Here is a 19,715-nt window from a genome sequence, read left to right as displayed (position 1 = left end):
ATAGGGGAGTAAGCTAGGGCGCTCAATGTGTTCCAACAGTGCAAAGTAAAACATACGGATAATTTAAAAAAAAATATATTCAGTTTTAATATGAAGGTAGAAGTACAATTTTTTGTCAAATCACAAAGTTACCCTCTAATCGAGCACCAAATGCAATTCTCTAGAACTACATTTCATAAGGACTTACCCTATCCCTAAAGGATCTAGGAGCCAACCTAAGAGAACATCTTGGGTCCATATGGAATTACCCTAGTCGAAGTGTAGGATCCACCTAAAGGGAGTACCCTTAGGTCAATAAGGACTTACCTAATGCACAAAGAAAATGAGCCACCCTATGGGAGCTTCATAGGGTCCATAAGGTCTTACCACTAGGCCCATTGAGCCCATGAGCCCACCCAAGGGTTGCCTTGGTCCATAAGGAATTACCAGCTTGATCGGAGCTGAACCTCCAGAGCTTCCAGAGTATATCCCAGAATCCTATTAAAAATAATTTCAAATAGTAATAATAAATCAGGAAATCATAGGTTAGAAATTTTCAGTAAACCGTAACCAGAAAACATGTATTAGTCAAACAGGAAATTAGTAATTCAAAATTAGACTTTTTAATGATCTAAATCAGACATGTTTCTAAAACAGATAAAACATTCATGTACACATGGTAATTTGACAAATATATATATATATATAACCCAAGGAACACACCTTGCAAATCATGTTGCTCCGAGAGATCTACTGAGCACTGGTCTCACTAGTAACAAAAGTAGTACATGACCCTAAATAAGATCATAATAGTATTACTTTCAGAATAATATATTTAATATAGTATTTTAATAGAGCTATAGAAACAATCACGTCTCACATGGTCGGTTGGAAAAAGTGGAGCTAGGTCGAGCAGTCGACAGGTCAGGAGAAACACAACTACCTACCATAACTAAAGTCGTAATCAACTCTTATATCTTCCTTACTTTTCCTTAAATAATTTAATTAAAGTAACTATGCAAGTTCATGTTTAGAGGTCAATTTGAAGACTTTTGGGTTAGAAATTGGCAAAAAAGACTTTAGATTCAGACTCAAGACATCGAAAAACATAAAATAGGCTTTTTTTAAAAAATTTTAACTTTTTTATATAAGCCAACGGTCAACTCTATGAAGGTTAACGATCACGTCCAAGTCAACGGTTTGGTCAAAGTTAATGATTCAAATCAGTTTTATTTGACTCAGGTTGACTCAGTTTCCAGAAGACTCGAATAGGAATAAAGCCCCACATACAACAATGGTAAATAGCAGCGCAATATTGTCGGTTTCAGGTGATCGATCACTCTAAATGAATTACTACACCACCAACACCCTAAATCAACCCAGATAAATGAGCCAATCCATGATGAAATAACTGAAATATGATCAAAAGCTTACCCCAGCGACATATGATGAAAACGACGACGGTTAAAAGACCCAGTATTTGGGTTTCGATAGGAACGACGCGGGAGGTTCAACAATAGTGGTGGTGAGACCAACGACCGTTGGAATTTCTCCTAATCATTAAAAATAAAGGCGATACTACTAAGTCTAGCTAACCTTTGAAGGTTTCTTTATGGTGAACAACAGTAACAAACAACGAGTGGCATACGAAATTTTGGTCAGGAGGTACTGACATGCACATTTGTGTAGGCGGTGCACGTCATCCCTGGGCGACGATTGAGATTGGAGTTAAAGATTACGAACGATGTTTTTCCTATTTTACGATGAACAATGGAAAGTTTGGGTGGTTGGTTGAAGGAGTTTGCATCGCAAGGTGATAGCGAGGATGTTGACAGCGATGGTGACAGTCACCGCTAACTGGAAGAGGCTGGTGAACAGAAGGGTAGCAAAAACTATGGGTAGATGGTTCTAGAACTTGTTTTTTACCCCCTTCTTTCAAGAGGAGAAAACTGGTAGCAAAATTTAAGTTGGGTGTTTATGAATCAAACTTAAGAGATATTTCCAGCCTTTCTAATTAGTAACGGTGGCATAGTCTAATGGCTACGGCATGGTTGGTCATACTATGGGTTCTGTGTTCAAGTCATGAGAACCATAAAAAATATTTTATTTATATTTTAGAATTAAAGGAAAATGGTAAATCAAGATTGAAGTCATTCACTGATCCTAAATTCTAAAATATCTCAAACATGTAATTCGATTAAAATTAAACCATAATATTTAGGGTGTAGAACTCTTCTCCCCTTAAAAGAATTTTATCCTCGAAATTCACCTGAGTCGAGCAGATGTAGAAACTAAGTCTCCAATGAATCCTTCAAAACATAACCTAAGTATTCCATCTAAGATAACATAATATCTCACTAGACTTGCAACGGTAACAATATCGTTAATTTCAACATACTAGATCAAAATCTAAGGGTCTCGAGATACAAGACTCGGAATACATGAATATGTAGGATCATTATTCAAAATACATTCTAGGAAACATAAACAATAATAAATATACATGCAGAAGTCTCGAGCTTATCTCAATCATTATAACATCTAGTAGCATAGACAAAAGTAGGTTGTCTCACCTCAAACAAAGTTGGTCCTCTACTCTGTCGTGATCGGGTTCTATCATCAGTCCTAGAAGCAGATCTATAAGTCTTACCTTGATTATGACTCTTAGATGGGGTCTGAATAGAAGAATGGGAACAGATAGGGGTCATACTATATGAACGCTCAGAAGAGGCATAGTATGGACAATTCCTAAGAAAATGCTCACTAGACCAACGACGATAACAAGTACCCATATTTTTATTACACTCTCCTCTATTTTGATTACTATAGTACTCACAACTTATCATAGGGAGAAACTGAAGAGTCACCTTGACTAACTACTAAGGGTGGAGGTGACGTAGGTCTTAAACCAATATTGCTCCTCTGAGGGGTAACAGAATGAGATTTCTTCTCCGGACAGGAAGAAGACTCAGATACACCAAAGGACTCCTAGATCACTCTTGATCTAATATCCTACTAACAATATCCATAGCTTCAATTTTCTCAGCATACTTTTCTCTACCTACCAGCTTATCGAATATGTTGTCCTGATGAGTAAAAACTTCTTTGCATAATTCATACCTAAGTCCCTAAGCAAACTTACAGAACCTATCTCTCTTGGTTGGCACCAAGCTAGACCCATATTTTGACAACTTCAAGAACTCTATCTTATACTCAGAAACAGTCATAAATTTTAGAGTATTCCCAAAGATCAATTATATGATGATTGTAATGACACGTTTTATTTACCGTATTTAGCAAATAAAAGCATTTCCCTTATTTTCTTTTATTGTATTTATGTGCATTAAATAAGCTAAAAGATAATAACATTCGTATAATAATATGATTATTATTAAAAGATCCTTAGTCAAGTATTATTATAAGCAGTAATAATATGCTTAAGACTAACATGTTATTGATTGATGACAAAGAGTTGTCATTGATATAGAGATGTCAAAATTAATACATGAATATATTGTTAGAGAATAGTATATTGGATTGCCCGCTATGAGCATATGTCTTGGATTATTATGTGATGGTCACAATATTACTCATATTCACAACTATATGTATGATCCTTAGACTTGAGATCATTAGAATCTCAAAATACATTGTTGTATGTTTTAATACAGTTAAATATAATCCATAACTGGTTCCACTATAAATATTGACATTGAATATATCACAATATATGTAGCGGGGTGTGAATGATCGAGATAGGATTTGTCCTTCATACATAATAGGAAACATATAACATGCCACTTGATTGAGTTGATATGAGATATCACAAATTATTCATTTATTATAGTCTACTCTAGATATCAAGGAATAATTGATTGGCTATACAAGTGTGACTATTCCAAGACTTGTGCATATTATAGATATAAAGGACAAAAAGATATAATACATTAAAATAGTTAGTCACGAACATGTTATGTCGAATAATGACGTCCCGTAACTTATGTACAATGACATATTGTTAGATGTCACTCATTGTTTGTAATATTATAATAGTTTTATTCATTACTACTAACGTTACTGGAACCTACAAGGTCGCACCCAATGGTTGAAAAAGAGATCAACTCATAAATGTATCATATATGTACATTTTGATTGTAACTGAATAAAATTTGTATTTAAAATTAATATATATATGGTATATATATATATATATATGACTAATTTAAATTACACATGAATACCAAATTTAATAATGTAATTAAAGTAATTATATTTCTAATTAAATTCAGAATTTTTAAAAGTCCTAATAGCTAAGGCAACACATATATAAGGGATATATTGATCTAGCAACCGTTTTAATGTTTTTGGAAAAATCTCGAAATTTCTAGAAAGGTTTTGCTCTTAAATGCCATTCAACCATGTGAACTAAGTAAAGGCCTAGACAAATTTTCTTGGAGGCTAGGATTCAAACTATTCGTGACTTCCGTTAACTGTTATTGTATTTGTTGATTTTCAAGGAACCCAATGTAAGTAATCGCATCTCTTCCTCCCGGTTTTGGATTTAACATACTTGGATTGCTGGTGAGACCGTCACGTTTTGTTTCCACTGCACCATAGGTGTGCTGACGGTCCCAACAGTGGCATTAGATCCACTTGTACGATCCAAATTTGGGTTAAATTTTTTGTTGATGCTATATGTATGCGATACATGTTTTAATTTTATCGTTTTCAGTGAATATATATGATATTATTGTTTGATTCGATAACTGCTATGATTAATACATTAATCTGTTATATTTACAATCATTGATTAAGAGTTTATCATATGTTGGTTTGTTACAAGAGTTTATTATATTGATATGTTAATTGTTAACATGTCAATAAGTGGGTATGAGATAACATATAGCGTTCGACAGAGGAACAACAGTTTTTCCAATGTTTAATTTTTTTTCAAAAAAGAATAAAAGAAAAAAATGATTATGTTGATAAATTTTATGAAATGTTGAGGGTTTTTCATAAAAAATGTAAGTGATGTTTTCATGAAATTCTGACCGGCCATGCCGGTGCGGCCTACCGTCGTGAGGGGCTCTGGCCCTTGACTCCTTAATAGGTAACATAGATTGTAGCCCCATATTGGTAATTGAAAAAAATTGTAATAACATATATACGATATGTTTGATTTCCACGGTATTTGTCATGCATGGTTATAGCCCTTTTAATTTACAATGGTTGCAATTTTAAATACGACCTGCATGTCGTGCCTTTCTATATTTCTATTGTATTTCTCTTCTCATCTCACTCCCTTGTATGTAAAATGATTTTCTTAAATTGCAATCCCTTGAAGTTACAAGAAGAAGATGAATGTACAACTAAAGGCGAGAAGGTGCTTGAGAAACAATCATAGGTTTTAGGATTCTTGGTTCTCCCATTGGCTTGGGATAGACTACCTTAGTTTTTTTTTAATATAACCATTGCATTTTATTTATTGTTCATATCTGCAATGTATGTGATGAAACAAATGACACGTTGGCATGCTAAAATAAGCATGAACCTTGATGAGATCAATAAAAGGCCTAATATTAACAATGATGAGGTAATTTCGTAAATCCCTCTTTATAATCTAAGTTAACATAACCGTCCAATATTTACCCTCCTTAAGACTTCGATCGACATTGTGTAGGCTTTGCCAAAGCATTGGCACATAAATCTATCTTGGTTAAACCGAAGAAAAGCCAGTGATATTTGTTGATTGAAATAATTATAATAACTTAGCTATGTTATTCTAATAGGATTAGAAACCCAGAGGTCAATTATTTGGATGAATCATAAGATGTTTAGAGAAAATAGTTGTTCACCAAATGGAGGAGTTACATGAAATGTAATTAGTAAGGTGTTACTTACCTAAAAACCGTTTTCCTAAACGAAAAGTCAAAGCTAGTTTAAGAATAATGTGAAATATGGATCCTAACTCACTAGAAAAACATTCGAGATGTTTTTCCGAAATTAAAACAAGAGGGGATTTAATTTTGAATAAAATAGTGGGAGTAATTTGTAAATAAAGACATATTTATAAAGTTTAGGTAAATTTAATTACTTTAAATATTTCTATTGTTGTAGATAATGGAAAACAACACTTTATCATTGTGATTGCTCCTTGATAAGTGGAAGTTGAATTGGATAAACTTCATTGATTGGTTCCACAATTTGAGAATAGTTCTCAAACTGGAAAGGAAAAAATATGTCATTGAAGAACCTTTTCCTGATGAACCGGTAGCTAATGTTTCTATAGATGACAAAGACAAATTTAAGAAACATATGGATGATATGTTAGACTTAGGTTGTCTAATGCTTGCCACCATGACTCCTGAGCTTCAGAAGCAACATGAGGACATGGTTGCATATGAGATGATTCAAAATATCAAAGAAATATATGTGGGGAAAGTACGCCAAGAGAGATATGAGACATCTAAAGCTCTGTTTCAATGTAAAATGGCAGAGGGATCTCCTGTAGGAGCTCATTTTATCAAGATGATGGCTACATCCAAACGTTGGAAAAGTTGGGATTTCCTCTCAAAGATGAATTGGCTACATATGTTATCCTGCAATCGTTACCAGATAACTTTAACCAATTTTTCCTTAACTTCAATATGAATGAAATTAATAAGACTTTGCCATAATTACTAAGCATGTTACGAACTGTTGAAAGTAATATGAAAAAGGTTGGACCTAAGCCCATTCTGATGATCTGCAAGAACAAAGGAAAGAAAAATAACAAGAAAGTGACCAAGCCTAAGGGTAATGGCAAGCTCAAAGAAAATGATGCATTGAAACCCAAAAGGGGAGCTAGCAAGTAAGAAAAATGTTTTAATTACGACAAAACCAGGCATTGGAAAAAAATGCCATGTTTACCTTCAAGAGCTCAAGACGGCGAAAGCAAATGGAACATTTGTTTTAGGTATTTATGTTATTGATGTTAATGTGTCAACATCTATTTCTTGGGTATTAGATATCAGTTGTGGTTCTCACATTTGTAATTTTGTACGGGGACTACAAAAGAGAAGGAATCTGGCTAAGGAAGACGTGGTCCTACGAGTTACAAATGGAGCAAGAGTTGTTGCATTAGCTATAGGAACATATGCTTTATCTTTGCCTAGTGGACTTGATTTGCATTTAGAATATTCTTATTTTGTCCTCAGATTGACTAAGAACATTATTTCTATTTCTTGTTTGGACAATAATGGTTTTGATATTATTATTAAGAATAATATTTGTTATTTTTATCTCGATAATGTTTTTTATAGTTCAGCACAGTTGACTAACGATTTCTATATTTTAAATCAAGAAAATACCATATATAACATAAATACTAAAAGATAACATAAATACTAAAAGGTAAAAACAAATGACTCAAATCAAACTTATCTTCGGCACTGTCGTTTAGGCCATATAAGTGAGAAACGCATATCAAAGCTCTATAAAGATGGATTCTTAGATTCATTTGTTTTCAAATAATTGGATGTATGTGAATCTTCCTTATTAGGAAAAATGACTAAGGTTCCCTTTAATAGTAAAGGTGAGCGAGTAAGTGATTTATTGGGATTAATACATAGCGATGTATGTGGGCCAATGAATACACAAGCCAGAGGTGGATTCTAATACTTCATTACATTTATTGATGACTTCAGTTGATATGGGTATATTTATCTTATGGGCCATAAATTTGAAGCTCTTGAAAAGTTTAAGGAGTTTAAAAATGAATTTCAAAATCAATTAGGTAAGAGTATTAAGGCACTTCGATTGGATCGAGGTGGAGAATACTTGAGCATAGAGTTTGATGAGCTTAAAAGAATGTGAGATTGTCTCACAACTTACACCACCTGGTACACCACAATGGAATGGAGTTTCTGATAGGAGGACTCGAACATTGCTAGACATGGTTCGATCAATGATAAGTCACAGTGATCTTTCGACCTCTTTTTGGAGACAAGCACTTGAAACAATCGTTTTCACACTAAATCGTGTTCCATCTAAATTTGTTCAAAAGACGCAATATGAGATATGGATTGGGAAGCATCCTAGTATGTCTTTTATGAAGATTTGGGATTGTGAAGCTTATGTCAAACTTTAGATGTCTTCAAAGCTTGAACCTAAATCTCATAAGTGTATATTTGTTAGATATCCTAAAGAAACTAAGGGATATTATTTCTTTAACCCTAACGAGAACAAAGTGTTTGTTGCTCGAACGGGAGTCTTTCTCAAAAGAGAACTTCTTTTAAAGAAATGAAAGGGTAGAAATGTTGAAATTGGATAAGATTAAGAAAAACAAATTGATAAACCTGAGGTTAAGCATGTTTTAAAAGTTGTTAAAGGACATTCAACATAGTTAGGAACACAACCACTGCGAATATCTACAAGAGAATGCCATATACATGAGAGATATGGATTTCTTATTACCACACATGGAGATTAGAACTTATCAAAAAGTAGCGTCAGGCCCAGAATCTAATAAATGGATTCCATGCTAATAAACCACATATGGAGTTCTATTAAACCACCTCAAGGTATTAAACCTATAGGATGTAAATGTGTTTTCAAGAAGAAAACTGACATAGATGGTAATGTATAAACATACAAAGGGATATTAGTCGCTAAAGGTATTCAAAAATTTCATGGTGTATACTATGACAAAAGAGGATGTTTGGATCAAGAAGTTCATATTTGAACTAGGGGTTGTTACTAGTATATCAGATGTTATAGAACTCCATTGTGATAACAATGGAGCCATTGTACAAGAAAAGGAACCCATATCTCCTCAACGGTCCAAACGTATTCTTAGGCGTTTCCATCTCATTTGAGATTTCATGTATCGAGGAAAAGTTTAGATATGCAAAGTACACACTGATGGCAACATTGTTTGTCCCTTGATGAAGCCTCTAGCACAACAGAAGCATGATCGTCACACTGAGTCATTTGGTATTTAATATGTGAGTGATTAGCCTTAGTGCTAGTGGGATATTGTTAGACTATGCTCAAAGACCAATCATATGATGATTGTATTGACACATTTTATTTACCTTATTTATCAAATAAACGCATTACCGTTATTTTCTTTTATTGTATTTTTGTGCATTAAATAAGCTAAAAAATAATAATGTCTGTATAATAAAGTGATTATTATTAAAAGATCCTTAGTCAAGAATTATTATGGGCATGGTTAGTAATAATACACTTAAGACTAACATGTTATTGATTGATGACAAAGAGTTGTCATTGTCACAGTGATGTCAAAATTAATACATGAATATATTGTTAGAGAACAATATATTGGATTGAGCCTCTATAAACATAAGTCTTGGATTATTATGTGATGTTCACGATATTAGTGACAATTATATGTATAATCCTTAGACTTGAGATCATTACAATCTCAACATACATTGTTGTATATTTTTATAAAGTTAAAAATGCTCCATAACTGGTTGCACTATAAAGATTGACATTGAATATATCACAATATTTGTAGCAGGGTGTGAATGATCGAGATAGGATTTGTCCTTCCTATATAATAGGAAACATATCACAGGCCACTTGATTAGGTGAGACTAGAAATGCATGGCCATGCTCGAATAAGTTGGTATGAGATATCACAAAATATTTCTTTATTATAGTCTACTCTAGATATCAAGGAATAATAAATGGGCTACACAAGTGCGACTATTCCAAGACTTGTGTATATTCTATATATAAAGGACAAAAGGATATAATACATTGAAAGAGTTAGTAACAAACATGTTATGTCGAATCATGACTTCACGTAACTTAGGGAACAATGACATACTCCTAGGTGCCACTCATTGTTTGTAATATTATAATAGTTCTAAATATTACTACTAACGTTACAGGAACCTACAGGGTTGCACCCAATGGTTGAAAAAGAGAGCAACTCATAAATGTGTTACATATGTACATTTTGATTGTACATGAATAAAGTGTATTTATTAGTAATATAAATGTGTGTATCCGTGAGTAATTTTAATTACACATGAATATAATGTGTTTAAAGTAATTATATTCCTATTTAAATTCAGAATTTTTAAAAGCCCTAATACCTAGGGCGACACTTATATAACGGATATATTGGTGTAGCAGCCATTTTAATGTTTTTCAAAAATCCCAAAATTCCTAGAAAGGTTTTGCTTTTAACTGTTATTCAATCAGGTGAACTAAGTAGAGGTCAAGACAAATTTTTGTGGAGGCTAGATTCGAACTGTTCGCGACTTCAGTTAGTTGCTGTTGTATTTGCTGATTTTTAATGAACCCAATGTAAGTAATCACATCTCTTCCTCTCGATTTTGAATTTAACGTACTTAGATCACTGGTGAGGTAGTCACGTTTTATTTCCGTTGCGCCATGGGTGCGCTGACAGTCCCAACAATATCTCCCTGAACAAAGTCTTGAAGCTACTATCATATCTGCACCAGATATCGTTATCCCAAGAATTGACTCCTAAAATGCTACTAGAAAAAAGTTCCACGTCAGACAATCAGCCGAAACACTACTCACTGTAGACTCCCACCAAGTGTGGGCATTCTCATCCAACATGGATACAACTCCCAAGAAAAACATACTTAAATCAAAAAAATCCCAAAACGAGTAACATAAAACACAAAATATCACTAGTGAAACAAAGTATTAATAACCAGTGACAAAATATATACATACATCAGAGTGATAGGAAGTAGGCCATAAAACTAGTGTATCAAAATAACAAACACATGTCAACAAAATAAAGGCAGTTCAGAAGATTAAAGCATTACAATAAAATATATTATGCAAAATGTGTTGATCCTCCAAGTGTTAATCTCAGTGCCTATCCAAAATATCTAAAAAGGGGAAGATGGGGGAGTGAGCTAGGGTTATAAGTGTGTTTTAATAGTGCAAAGTAAAACATATGGATATTTTTTTTAAAAATCAGAACAATTTTAATATGAAAGTAGCAATATAATTTTCAGTCAAATCACAAAGTTACCCTCCAACCGAGCACCAACTGCAGTTCCCTATACCTATATTCCATAAGGACTTACTCTAGGCCTAAAAGTCCTAGGAGCCAACCTCAGAGAGCCTCTTGGGTCCATAAGGACTTATCCTAGCCGAAGCATAGGAGCCACCTGAGGGGAGTGACCTCATGTCCATAAAGACTTACCCAATACACAAAGCAAATGAGTCACCCTATGGGAGCGTCAAAGGGTCCATAAGGTCTTATCACTAAGCCCATTGAGCTCACCCAAGGGTCGCCATAGGTCCAAAAGGAATTACCAACTTGATCAGAGTTGAACCTCTAAAGTTTCCAGAGTATATCCCTATTCTATTGAAAATAATTTCAAATAGTACTAATAAACTGGAAATCTTAAGATAGACATTTTCAGTAAACAGTAACCAGAGAACATGTATCAGTCAAATATGAATTTAAAATTAGTAAAACATATATCAGAGATTCAGTAAATCAGTAAACCAATATCAGACTTTTCAATGATCTAAATCAGTCATGCTTCCAAAATAGATAAAACATTCATGTACACATGGTAATTTGGACATATATATATAACACAAGAAACACACCTCGCAAAATGGGTTGATTCAAAAGATCTACTGAGCACCGATCTTGCTAAGAATAGAAGTAGTACACAACTTAAATTAGATCAGAATAGTGTTAATATATGAATAATATATTGAATAAAGTATTAAACTGAGTTACAAAATTATATGAGTAATCACAACTCACGCGGTTAGACAAAACAAGAGGAGCTAGGTCGAGCAATCGACGGGTCAGGAGAAACGTGGATACCTACCATGACCAAATTCGTAATCAGCTCTTTTCCCTTCTATAGTTTTCCTTAAACAATTTAATTAAAGTAACTATGCAAGTTTGGGTTTGGAGGTTAATTTAGAGGCTCTTGGGTAAAAATTTGGCAAAATGAACTTCGAATTCGGACTCAGGATGTAGAAAAACATAAAATATGGTTTTTCAAAAATTTTAACTTTTTTTTCAAATTCAACGGATCAAAGTTAATGGTCAACTCTGGGTATGTTAACGATCAGGTCAATGGATGGGTCAAAGTCAAGAGTTCAATCAAAGTCAACGGTTCGATCAAAGTTAACGAGTTAAACTGGTTCTAGTTGACTTGGTTGCTCGATCTTAGTTGACTCATCCTAAGTTAACTTATTTCTAGAAGACACAGCTAGGAAGGAGGCCCCACGTACGGTAGTGGCATGTGGCAGCGTGATATTGTCGGTATTGAGTAGCCAATCACTCTAAATGAATTTCTACACCATCAACACCCTAAATCAACCTAGATAAAGGAGCTAATCCACGTTGAAATGAGTGAAATACAATCAAAAGCTTCCACCGATGACATATGATGAAAACAACGACAATTAAGGACCCACCGATTTGGTTTTGATTGAAACAAAGCAGGGAGTTCAACGAAAGTGGCGGTGAGACCAATGGCCATCAGAATCATCCCCAATCATCAAAAAATAGAGGCGTCATTGCTATCTCTAGGATACCTTCGAAGGTTTATATGCGGTGAACGGTGGCAACAAACAATGAGTGGCCTACGGGGTTTTAGTCAGGAGGTGCTAGAAGCACACTAGTCTAGGCAGTTCATGACATCGCTGAACGACGACTGAGATCAGAGTTGAAGATTATGAATGATATTTTTCCAATTTTACGATGAAAGGTGGTGAATTTGTGTGGCTAGCTGATGGGATTAGCATTGCAAGGTGAAGGCGAGGATGTTGGTAGTGACGGTGACGGTGACGATCACTGATAACTGGAGGGAAGCAACAGCTCGGGGTGGATAGTTCTAAAACTTGTTTGTTTGACCCCCTTTCACAAGGAGAAATTTGGTAAAAAAAATTAAGTAGGGTGTTTAGGAATCATACTTAAGAGATATTTTCGTTCTTTCTTGTCTGTAAGAGTGGCCTAGTCTAATGGCTAAGGCATGGTTGGCCATACTTTTGGTTTTAGGTTCAAGTCATGGTTCTACAAAAATTCTTTTATTTATTTTCAAGGTTAAAGGAAATGGGTAAATCATGACTGAAGTTATTGGACAATGAGGTGTTCACATAAATGATCTCAAATTCTAAAATCTCTCAAACTGATCCTTTGATTAAAATTAAACCATAATATTCGGGTGTGACAATAGACTTCTTTGAGGAAATTGAACCACTCCAAATCATTTAGCCAATTTTCCTATCCTTTCTCCTTAATTCCCAAAATTTTCAAAAACCCAATTCACACCATTTTAGCCATTTTTTTGTTGATCGATACAACAAAAAATTCCTAACACATATTTTATGAAAAACTATTCAAATAAATATACATTATATAGAATTTAATTTATGTATTTTAAATATGCTTAAACAAGACCTGACTTATACACAACTAGTGACGCTCATGGTTGAGCTTTTGACCTACTTGAACTCTATCCGATTCATATTTAGAAGGACTCCATATTATTTGGACTTCGATCCAATTTTTTTGGTAAAATCTACATCTGACATGATCGAATATATATATTTATATCTATTTTTTATTTTTATTTGGTAAAATAAGGACTTAATAAAAAGTAATAAAAGAGAAATATTATAATTATCTCTAAATATATAATAATTATAATATTAGTTGGATTTTTTCATCTTAAATTGAATTCGTTCTAATTCAAACCTTTCAAAAGAATCTAACCCGATAAAAAACATTTTTTTTAAAATGACTGGATCAAGTTAAATCTAATCAAAATCTATCAAATTCGAGTCAAATGTCTATCCTTATATAGAACTAGACTAAAAAAAATCCTAATTGATACAACAATAATAGACACATGATTCAATATAAATGTTTTGAAAGTTGGTACAAATTTAAAATCTTGATCACAATTTGATGACGATAATGTAATTAACTCAAACAAAGAAAAAGTAAAATGGACATGTCCATTGTTGCAAAGATAAACATGGACAAGATGGCTTCGTAACCGTTGGATTAAAATACTAAAAATCCAAGGGTGGAGATAAAAACCCTAAAGGCATAGAAATAGAAGCTTGAGCGTGTTCACGGGGTTAGATATATATAAACCCTATTTTTTCACCATATCCTTTCCAGTTGTAGTTGCAGTCTGAGTCGCGGCATATCCATCATTATTTCTCATACTGTTAAGGTTCGATAGCTTAATTTCCCGTTTCTTTTATCATTTGGCATCTACGTTTTGTGCAAGCGGTTGTTATTTTTAATCTGTTTCTATAATTTTAATTTTCAATCAATGGCCGATTTATCTTCCATTTTTTATCTCTTAAGATTGTTTTGATTTAAGTTTTTTATGACCCTTGTTTTTGTATATTTTGTGGAATTATTGTGTAAAAAAACTTAGCTTATGCTTTATGCATTAACCCGTAAATAAAATTATAATAAATAAACTAGGCCCAGAGATTTAGGTAGTGGTCTGTTGTACAGAGGTAGCGGTGCGGTCCAAAACCATTGTTGCATGACTGTGATACTCGCAATGACTATAGTAGCATTTGATATGTCCTCAATTTAAATCCTGATTAAGGCAACTGATATATGTGTGTATTGTTCTAAAGTTCATTTCCTTTTTTATTTTTCTAAATTGCATCGTCTGTTTTATTTTGCCTCAAAAGAAAAAATTAGGATAAGGTTGTCATTGAATTGTTCTTTTCATCTTTTTGTTTGGTTTTTGGGTGTGTTAGTAAGGCGTGAGATAGTTCATTTCTTTTGTGTTTCCCAAGATTTGCTGGTATATTGTATGGTGCGTGTTTGTTTCATATGTAGTGTGTTTTTATTTGTTTGTTTTGGTGCTTTTGATAAGCTTGTGTTTGTGTGTGAATCTCGTGTCTCAATTTGTCATACTTTTTTATTGACTTGCTGTTTACCTTGGGCAGATGAACAAGGAAAGGCTCATGAAAATGGTTGGTGCAGTCCGCACCGGTGGTAAGGGTAGCATGAGAAGGTGTTTTCACAATATGAACTTTGCTTGGATAGGCTACCTATTAAGTTTAAGCATCTCGAAATTAGGTTACCTATGAAGGTGTTGCTCAGATATTTAGGAGACACTCTTCTATAAAGTTTTTGTCTGCAGTGAAATCTATAGTCGGATATCATGCGAAGCAGAATGTTCTGACCTTGTAGTCATGTGTATTGTATGCCATGTGGATAGGTGCTTGAATTCGGATGCCTCAATACGATTTGCGAGTTAATGATTGTCTTGTTATTTTGACTTGTTTTAATAGAAAGAAGATGGCTGTCCACAAGACAACTACCACTGACGACAAGCGGTTACAGAGCACCCTCAAGGGGTATCGGTACTCCTTTGCACTATGGTATCGATACCCTTGTATGGTATCGGTACCAAAATTGCATTCGATGTTTGAGCAGTTATAGGGGTATTGATACCCAGTCATAGGGGTATCGGTACCCAGGGTGTCGGTACCCATTCATAGGGGTATCGGTACCCATTCATAGGGGTATCGGTACCTCTTAGTATTTTTGCTCAAATTCGAATTTAATTGACTTTGAATTATTTTTGAAATCTTTGAATAAATTCAATTCAAGTCCAAAAACATTTTGCCATAATTTTTATATCAAAACTTAATTCAACATGTCGCAAATTAGCACGTCGTTGTGAGTTGACCTAAGTTATGAACGACTCCTCTATTGCGAGTTAAGTAAAATTTTGGATGACTCCTCTTTATAGGTTAAGTCATATTGGAAAATTGTGTCTAACAAGATGAAATTATTCAAGAGAAAATATCTCAAGTGAGAGAAAATTTTTGAGAGAAATTGTCTCAAGTGAGACAAATTTTCAACAGAAAACTATCTCAAGGGAGATAAAAATTTTGTTTCAAGAGAAACTTTCTCGAGTGAGATAAAATTTACTTCAAGAGAAAATATATCAAGTGAAATAAAAAAATTTCAAGAGAAACCGTCTCAAGTGAGACGAAAATTTTCTAGAGAAAACTATCTCAAGCGAGATAAAAATTTTATTTTAAGAGAAAATGTCTCTAGTGAGACAAAACTTGTTTTAAGAAAAACTATCTCATGTAAGAAAAAACTTTTGTTTTAAGAGAAACTATTTCATAAGGATTACCTTCACTCATTAGAGTAGATTTTCTTTCATTTTGTTCCCAGTGTGGGGAGTGATCCTTTGTTAAGGTTAAATCCAAGAAGAAAAAATATTTTAGGATCAAATGGGGAAATCAATGGATAATTCTCTTTTTGTGAATGGATAATGATCTAAGACCCTTCATCATCTCATACATAAATTCCTTGTGAAAGAGGTATCCCAAGGGGATAGTTGTTCATAATTAATTTATCATTAAAAAAAACTCTTTAATGCATAATGATTTTTAATTTTTTTTTCCTCCTTTTGTTTTTGTTATGCCCAAATTACTATAACTTATTGATCGCTTGTAAATGTATATGCTAAGGAAAGTAAATCTGTGCAAGTATACACAATTGATGCAAGTAATATAGTAGTGAATGAGTATCGTCTCCACAGGGATTGGATTAGAAATATATTTTCACCACAACTAGAACTAATGTCACAAACTAAATCCTACTAAGTATTTGAACTAAGAACTAATACGAATAAACTAAGAAGAATGATTCAATGATTTCAGAATAATGTAGTCGAGACAAAGGAAATATGCAAACAGATAAAACAAAACAAAACAAGTATTGGTTTAAATATAATGCAAACAACCTCTCATATTCATACGTGTCATAGAGCACTGATGCTAAACTATTGTCTTGACAACAATTATTCTAAGTTCTGAATGAATTATTATGCCTCACTAAACTGCCCGACAGGATTACTAGGTATCCTTGGACTGTTGCTATGGTAATAGCTCTCAGCGTTAACTATAGACGTTGTCTTAACCTACTCTAGCAATTATCCCTTTTAGTCGCTTGAAACTCACTCTTTATCTCTAAGGTAGACAAGTTAGAACTTTACCATATCGGATTCATTCCTTTGCTCACGTTGATATATCTTAATTCTCTCGAATCTAAGAATCACTATCTAGACAAAAGACTATCTCTCGATGCTCTCACAATGCCAAGACATGTTTTACCGAAACCCTAGGCGATCTCTTGATGCTTTTACGGTGTTAAGGAAAAATATTTAAATTATGAGCAAAACAGTAATAAGCAAACATAATTCATCATTCATAAGCATAAAAATGCTGTTTAGGCAAAACAAAGTTTAACACCAAGTAAAGCATTCATGGTGTTATCAAATATCATCCAAGATTTAACCGTTTAATACAACCCAAAATAAAATAAGAATTAAGAACAAAGGAAGAATGACTCCCAAAAATGGGGGCTCTGTCTCGACAATCTTGAGGCCTGATCACTGCTCTGTTATCGTCTGGCTATGGAGAACACCAAGGAAGATTGGTGGGTAGACGCTGGGAAAGAACTGCAGTTACTTGCTCATGCCTTAGGTAAAGCTCTTATCTCTTCTTCTTCCTTGCCTCCTTTCTTTTTGCGGCTACGGCTGAATATTTATAAGGAAAAATCTCCTAGGGCTTTGCATGCTTTTGGAGTTTCCTTAATTTTCTGTTATTAATTTCTCCTATGTCATCCAGCTGGCATGTGACATAGGTAGTTTCGCCATACCTGCTTCAGACTTTTTCAGATAAATCTTGCCTCGGCGAAATAAATATGCTCTTCACGTTCTCTTCTGTTCCATTGACCTTTGCAACTTTTCATTGTCACGACTCAAAATGTTTTTCCTCTGTAGAATTCCTGCACAAACATAACTCAAACAACCCTTTTTCCTCAGTAGTATCAGTCAAGCCAAATAAATCTTGCCTAAGCAAAACTTATCCACCACAAGCTAATATAACCTATATGCAACTAAAAATGCAATGCATACTTTGTTTAGAGGAGCAATAACTTAAGTGAAAAGACTAGAAATTGTGTCTTTTTACGGAGTTATCACACCCCCAAACTTAAGATATTGCTTGTCCTCAAGCAATGAATAATAGCTAGAAGAAAATCAAAATTGTCATGGCAAAGCAGTACCAAGAACATCATCAGGATTGAGATTTCAGCCCTCAGTAAAAATATTTTGCCTCAACATGTTCAACAGACATATCAGTCAAGTCCCTTCCCTAGTCAGGATTCTTTGCGATGGTGTGTGCATGATTGTAACCAGTCTATGCATAGAGGTAATTACAAAACTTAAAGTAAGCACTTATAGGTTGTCAAGGCAACAAACTATTCACTAGGCTTAGTTTATACTCCTAGTTATTTATCAACTTTTATTCTCTTTATTCACACATTTGTTTATAGGGGAGTCAGCTCATCACACTTATCGTTTCACACTCTAGGTGAAAATGAGCATACCTTCCACCCCAAGCTAGTTGGGCAGAGTCATCATGTGACTACTTTCATTCACTCATATGCCATGGCTACTCTTATTTCTTTTGGATTTTTTCTTGTTCATGCCTTTACACAGAGGAGTGTCCCTTTGTGTTTTTCAAGTTTTTAAACACTAGAGAGTTTTTACTTTACTCTTAGAATATTTTTTTGAAGTCTCGGCAATTAGAAAGTTCTTTCCTAAAATTTTTATAGATTACCTAGAGAAAAGACAACCTACAATCGTGTTTATAAATTTCAAATAATCAAGGCTAGGGTTGGTTCTCTTCTTTAGACAATCTTAACAATAATTTCTGGCCTTGGCAATAAAGGATAACATTGAGAAAGGTTGGCAGTCTTATCATTGTGGTCGGTAGCAACTCCTTGATGAAGGCGTTGAGTTGCATGTCCCTTTCCTTGGCATACTCGAAGTAAATTTTCATGTGGTTCTCCATGCGTCTGATCTTTTCATACGTCTCTTACGTGTACATGACCACATAATCCATTTTAGCCGCGACAACCGATTTTGTGCCCCGCTCCAAACCTTCCTTTGGGTCGTCATCATTGAAACTCATCAACTCGGGGACCTTTTTCTTTGTAATACCCTCATTGGGTTTGATGAAATCTTTGAATGGTTCCTCATGAACCTTTTTCTTCCTGTACAACACGACTATAAGATTTGGAAACAGTAGGTTATCCCGGTTCCGTTTGGCACAGTCATGGACCTACTCAAAGATGATTTCACCCACGTCGATCTTCCTACCATATATGATCGAGTGCAAGAGCATCAGTCGCTTGACGAGGAAAGTAGTGTTGTGGGATGTTGGCATCAACTTGCCTGTGAGAAAGTGATTCCATAATTTCACGTGCGGTTTTAGGGCTCGGCGATCTACTCGTTTCCTTGCGTGGGCATTCCCTACGAACTTAGCCTACCCAAAGCATAAATCCTGTAGAACTCCGTTGTACGTTTCTTGATCTATTTCGGCCACAAATCTCTTATACTGGTCATCCACTTTCCCCAACATAAAGTTTTTTTTGAGTGCAGAGGGGGAGAATCAAATGAGTTTTCCTCGAACATATACTGTGTGATTGGAGGGGTCCTCGAGATGGGCATAGAACTCCCGCACCATTGTTGGTGCTGTAGCGTTAGGATTTCGAGTAAACTTCTCCCAAGTATGCTTCTTTATGGCGTCCTTCACCTCGGGTCCAAACAGCTCATTACCCTCGACTGAAAAAATGAATCCATCTTCCAAATATACTTGGGGTTACTGAATGGATTTGAAGCGTGCTTCTGCTTCGG

At 34.4% G+C, this 19,715-nt stretch overlaps 1 long non-coding RNA gene across 1 annotated transcript; it reads left to right on the top strand.

Moving 5' to 3' along the window:
- The first annotated feature begins 14,069 nt into the window (after positions 1–14,069).
- Positions 14,070–15,355, top strand: LOC120177616. The gene is made up of 3 exons (XR_005521436.1): positions 14,070–14,195; positions 14,935–15,002; positions 15,283–15,355. It is a non-coding gene; the product is annotated as an uncharacterized LOC120177616 (long non-coding RNA).
- The last annotated feature ends 4,360 nt before the right edge of the window (positions 15,356–19,715 follow it).

Source organism: Hibiscus syriacus, unplaced genomic scaffold (genome assembly GCF_006381635.1).
Source record: "Hibiscus syriacus cultivar Baekdansim isolate YM2019G1 unplaced genomic scaffold, ASM638163v2 tig00112293_pilon, whole genome shotgun sequence".
NCBI lineage: Eukaryota > Viridiplantae > Streptophyta > Magnoliopsida > Malvales > Malvaceae > Hibiscus > Hibiscus syriacus.
This window is presented reverse-complemented; position numbering and strand designations above follow the sequence as displayed.